Source organism: Copadichromis virginalis, linkage group LG10 (genome assembly GCF_057382275.1).
Source record: "Copadichromis virginalis isolate Kocher_CV1m ecotype Utaka linkage group LG10, C_Virginalis_male_GT1.1, whole genome shotgun sequence".
Lineage (NCBI taxonomy): Eukaryota > Metazoa > Chordata > Actinopteri > Cichliformes > Cichlidae > Copadichromis > Copadichromis virginalis.
The window spans coordinates 26,102,196-26,108,565 of record NC_140627.1 but is presented as its reverse complement, the minus strand read 5'-3'; the positions used below and the strand labels follow the sequence as shown (position 1 = coordinate 26,108,565).

The 6,370-nt window shown below is 40.8% G+C and overlaps 1 non-coding gene across 1 annotated transcript; it reads left to right on the top strand.

Annotated features, from left to right (window-relative positions):
- trnav-uac (transfer RNA valine (anticodon UAC)) lies at positions 1-74 on the top strand. Its single transcript has one exon. It is a non-coding gene; the product is annotated as a tRNA-Val (tRNA).
- The last annotated feature ends 6,296 nt before the right edge of the window (positions 75-6,370 follow it).

The window sequence follows — 6,370 nt, the reverse complement described above, 5'->3', positions numbered from 1 at the left end:
GGTTTCCATAGTGTAGTGGTCAGCACGTCTGCTTTACACGCAGAAGGTCCTGGGTTCAATCCCCAGTGGAACCAGTGTTTTAGACAATACCAAATGGTGTATCTTTGACCTAGTACCACTGACAATCTGTTCCCTGTACATCTTCTCCAGTCCAAAATATTGGTTTGTTCTAAACATTAAAAACACAAGCTTTGTATCCAAAACTACACACAAATCGACGCCCATCTATTTAGGCGTTTAGGACTTTAGGACTCTATTTAGGCATCCAGTCTTTGTTTACTTCATTGGTGGATATGTATATTGGATGGAAAGGATTGTTCCTCGAGGATGTGTAATGTGCTTACACATTAATTAAAAAACAAGGACCTCAAGTGTTATTCAATACGACCAAACCACCTTTAAATTATGTGTATTGAGCCATGTACAGATTTTTAAAGCCATTCATTCAGTGATTTGTCAGCTGTAGTGGTTCCATAGTGTTGTGGTCGTCACGTCTGATTTACCGTACACGTAGGAAGTCCTGGGTTCACTCTCCAGTGGAACCATGCTGTTTCAGATGTCTGCCACATAATAAGTGCATCCATAAAGTTTAAAGTGGGAGTTTGCCCAACCAGTCTACATGTGTTTTGTGGACTTAGGGAAGGCATTTGACCGTGTCCCTCGCGGTGTCCTGTGGGAGGTGCTATGGGAGTATGGGGTGTCTGTCCCATTGCTACGGGCCATTCGATCCCTATACAACCGTTGCAAGAGCTTGGTTCGCATTACCGGCAATAAGTTGGACTCGTTCCCGGTGGGTGATGGGCTCCGCCAGGGCTGCCCTTTGTAATCCGATTCTGTTTATAATTTTTATGGACAGGATTTCCAGGCGCAGCCAAGTGGCGGAGGGCTTTCACTTAGGTGGCCTCAGAATCTCATCTCTGCTTTTCGCATATGATGTGGTTCTGTTGGCTTCATCGGGTGATGGCTTCCATCTTGCACTGGAACGGTTCGCAGCCGAGTGTGAAATCAGCGGGAATGAGGATCAGCACCTCCAAATCTGAAGCCATGGTTCTCAGCCGGAAAAGGGTGGAGTGCCCACTTCGGGTCGGGGATGAGTTCCTGCCCCAAGTGGAGGAGTTCAAGTATCTTGGGGTCTTGTTCGCGAGTGATGGGAGAAGGGAGCCGGAGATCGACAGACGGATTGGTGCTGTTTCAGAATTTGAAAATTGAGAATTCATCTCATAAGTCATGGCACACTACTCTTCCCAATTAGCTGCCTGAATAACTTACAATTATTGGTACTGATATCGGCAATACTGGCCCAATATTTACTTGCTATTGGATCGATACCAAAATTTGTAGTGTGACACAGCAGCACTATGAATGAGGGAAAGTGCGAATGTTGAATGTTTTTGTTGAAATGTCCAGGCAGCTATATATATGTTAAATGACAAGATATACAGTGGCTTGCAAAAGTATTCGGCCCCCTTGAACTTTCCCACATTACAGCCACAAACATGAATCAATTTTATTGGAATTCCACCTGAAAGACCAATGCAAAATGGAACGAAAATCATGCATGATTCCAAACATTTTTTACAAATAAATAACTGAAAAGTGGGGTGTGCGTACAAAGTATTGGTATCGAATCAGTATCGTCGATACCACCCTGAGAAATCACTTGTATCAGATATCACTAAATTTTAGCACAGATCTGACAGTCAATGGCTCCCGTTACTCATCTAGTCTGAGGAAGCACTGGTTGAAGTGTTTGTGTATTTATTGATTTCTTTTAAGATTTCTTTGAATCTTTACAAATATTTTAAATTATTTTATTAAGGTTTATATGTTGTGTGTTTTTTGTTTTGTTTTTTAACAATGGATGTAAAGTCTGTCAATAAAGACTGAGTAATTGATAGTTTTTAGGTCATTCAGTAGTTGGTTTCCTGTGTTCTGTGGTGGATCTGTGTAGTGGCAATTACATCTGCTTTACGCACAGAATGTCCTGTATTCATTCCCCAGTGAACCACTATGTGCTTCAATTCTTGGAGTTTTAGTATTTTCCAAAGATGACCAACAATCTTTGGTGGACTTCACTTGAACTCTTTAATCAAAATCACTTGAAACAATTGACTCAGCCCACCAACTACGTACGAAAATGTTGGCAGCTGGCCTTTTCCCCCACAGAGACTTTTATAGGACACAAAGTTAGCAGTTGGCGTGCCCACGTCCAGATGCCTTCCTAACCGCTCAGCACAGACTATGCTCTTATTTATTTATTTATTTATTTATTTATTTATTAACACATTTCACTGTGTGTTGTACTTGTATGACTATGCATGTGACAAATAAAGAATCTTGAATCTTGAAAGTCTTTCAGCAACCACGGCCATCGCCCCCTGGTGACCATTAAAAGATTGCAGGGTTAAAACTCAGTGAGCACTAATTAAAACAGTGTCTGTAACATGTTTGATGATGACCCCAGATGAAAGCCATAAACTAATATGTGTTAACTAAATAACAAAAGCCATTGTCTATACTACATACTGCATGTAAGTACATCCTCACAGTTGCCAATTTTTTCCCTGAAAAAAAAAAAGAGCAGAAAATGTCCTTTGAGGTTGACTTTGATGTTTCGTAATTTCTTTTCTCCCATTGTTTTTATTGTCTCCCAAGCATTTAACGCCTGTTACAAGCACCAATTAATAGGTAGATAAAACAAATTTTTACACTTTCAAAATGATAAATTATCTGCACAACCTTTATGTAAACATCCCAAACAGCAACACACATTGAGGACAAATTGAGGACACCACACCAGAGGAAACATTTCTTTTTAAAGAATGAAAACTGTCAGAAAGCTCAGCACCTGGAGTTGAGTCAGTGCTAACCAACAGCCCCAGATGCTGAATCATCTTTTCACCACAGATATGGACACCAGCCCAGAAGGGTCACCCTTCAAGTCCATCACAGGCTCTCCATCAACGAGGGAACCATATGGAGTTTTTCTCCTGCTGCACATGTTGACACAGTCGAGGTAATGAGTCTCTGTCGATCGTTCCAACACCTCCCCACGGACTCACAAACACGCACAGCTGATGGATGAACTGCAGTGACCAGATGAGCCGTCCAGCAGAAAACATTAGTGGACTCTTGTTTCCTGGTGTCCTAAAATGAAATTCTGAAGAGACAGCTTATGTTTTCAGTACTCTTAAATATCATAATTAGATGTTTTAACTTTATATAGCTGGGATTTACATGCATTAAAAGTCCGCTATCGATATCAATAGCACATACACACAAAATTAGTGGCTCAGGAAATTGAGCAGAGCGACTCGTGATGGGTCAATAAAATGATCTATGCACAGTATAAAAGGACTATGAAAAGATTAAAACAGGAATAAACAAGCCCAGAAATGATGCTACATAAATGCATTTTAGAAACCACAGAGCATTTTCTATATGAATCGAAGATATACTGTATTCAATATATCTAGGTATGTTTCTTAAATTCTTATTTATGTTACACTTTGGGAAGGCTAACCAAATAAACAGATGACACATTGAATAAACTCAGCTAGTAGTTTATTAAGTACCACTTAAGTGCTTGTTGGTGCAAATATCTAGTCAGCCAATCCTATAGAAGCAACACAGGGGATTTAAGCAAGTAGACACGATGAGGAAAACCTGCTGAAGTTGAAACTGAGCATCAGAATGGGGAAAAAAGGGGAATTAGGTGACTATTAATGTCTGCAGTATTTCATAAACTGCTGAAATAATAGGACCCCCCCCCCCCCCCCCCCCCCCCACACACACACACACACACAATCATTTCGGGGAGTTTTTATAGAAGGGTCTAAAAATATTCCGTGAACTGCAGTACCTAATCAAGTGGCTTGTGAGTGTCCGCTGCATGTGCTTTTGGGAATGTTTTGTGGTTGTAACGGCAGCTGTTCTCCACAAAGGGGAGGCAACAGCATCTCTTTCAGAAGAACAAACGGCATGTTTTTTTTCTTAAACTTAATTGTGCTCTTTATGATGTGAAAAACACGGCACTGTCATTCCAGTCAGCCCGCTATTTTGTAAAATTCAGGCCAAATATTGTCAGAAAAATATGAGGAGAAAGTCACTTCAAAACAAAAAACAGGAAAAGCCATGAGCTAATGTTGCCAAATCCCGACTCACTGGGATGTTTTGAAATCTTACACTAAATATCCTCTCTACTCTCATCAAAACTCATTACCTCTCCTCATATACATAATCCTCATTAATCCTACTTGTACTCATGAACAACGTGTGAAAAAAAAAGAAAAAAAAACTCTTTGAAATGAGAGTCCGCTTCATTCCAGCTTTGGTGCCGCCAGACAAAAATATCTCAGGAGACCATTAAAAAATGTCAAATTCAATTATGCCTTTCTCTCTTTTGGGACACACACACACACACACACACACACACACACACACACACACACACACACACACACACACACACACACACACTTATGTAAAAACTGAATGAAAAGAAGAGGAAGTCCTGAGGGCTTTGAAAGCATGATTGGGAGAAAGCCCTTGTGCTGGTTAGAATAGAAAAGGTGAATAACAGCTCCTGGTAGCCGGCAGCCAGCACAAAGTGGAGTGGAGAGCTTCATTCTCCTTGCCAGAGAGGGAGACCCCTCACGGGGGGTGGGTGAGGGCCCAGAGGGCCCTCAGCAGACCGGGACCTATGCTTAATGAGAAATTCCTGGGGATTTAGAGGGGCGCAGAGGTCTTCATTTTCTCACTGCGCCCACCGTCCCCCGGTAGCAGGGTGGTGAGGTTTCTCTTTCAGCCCTGAAACGTCCCCAGAGGAAGGGAGAATCCCCCCATTCAACACGAGCAGGGCCTGCCTGCCTGCCTGCCTCCTGGATTATGTATATGAGATGTGGGTTGCGAGATCACAACCTGCCACCTCCTGCACACTGCAAAAAATGTCAAGTCATTTAAAAGCTGCACCTGCCCCCATAAGCAGCATCCCGTCTCCGCTAATTAAGATGCTGTATTCACAGTAATGATTGTGAGGCAGGAACAGCAGCGGATGAAATTCCACACACAATAAGTCTAGAAAAAAAAAACACAAGGCATGAGCCAACATTTACATTTAATCCTCCAGGCCAAGATAGCAAGATAGTTATTTTCAAGCATGCAAGTTTTTCTAAATGATATATTTTTCCAGGTACATGTTTGGGATGGTGATTTAAAACAATGAAAATCATCCTATACTGAAGAAGCGGTACAGACAGCAATTTAGTTTAGACACTTTGACAATGATGTCACTTTTCAGCCTCAAAGCAGGAGTGGGGGAGGGGGCATACAGTCTTCCATACGGCAGTAGTTTTATAATAAAACCACTGAATACAATTTTAATTACAGTAACCAAATTGAAAAATTCAACATCCCACAGGAAAACAGTGAAACTCATAGACACACTGTATTATTTCAAGAAAAACAATATTTTACACCTGAGGCACAGCTTCATGACAAACAGTGTAGCCATTGTGTTGCAGTAGTCTCACAAGTTTGCAGATAGCTTGCAAAAGCGGCGCTTCTTAAATCTCTAATGATCCTGGGAAAGGTGTAGCTCTGCGGAAGCATTATGACCTTGTTGTGACAGCAGATAAAACTCCCTCCACAGCTCAGCATAGTGAAGCTTTGTTTGGGAATAAATCTGTGTGGACTGTTTTCAAGTTCTTTATTAATTAGCAGAAAATGAAACCAAAGCAGAAATGTCTCCAAAAAGGACACAGTCCCCCCGGACTCCAATGGTAAAATACCCAACGTAGTTACTGACAGGTGCAAAAAAATCATTTTGCTCTATGTAGGTAAGTATCCCAATTACTGTATAACCCACCGTTGTAAACTGTATTAACTAGTGGGAAGCATCACAGTGGATAAACTGCAGCAAACACAGTGAAAACAACAGAGTTATATTTGATGTTATATGTTTCCATGTGCAACAAATGTCCCATCACTAGAGAAAAAAAAATAAAGATCATATAAAGAAATTACATATATTTCATTTTTTAAAAAAAACAGAACTTCAAACCATTAGTTTTTATGTACGTCCCTGGGACAGCACGTGTGCTGCAGTGTGGGGATTGTTCAGCAGCATAGGAACCTGGCCCCGGACGGGTCAGGAGATAAATCTTCCTTGTGTTGTATGCTTTTTGTCAACATTCTTCTAGCAACAAAATTTTTAAAATTTAGTTTAGTTCTAGTTGATTAAAAGAAAATATTAAAAAATTCTGGGAACTTGCACAACTTTCACTTTCAATTTGTGATTAGAAGTCATCTGAAGATTGCTCAACCTTGAGATATTTGTTTAGTACTGGAGTACATGTGCTGTACTTTGTTT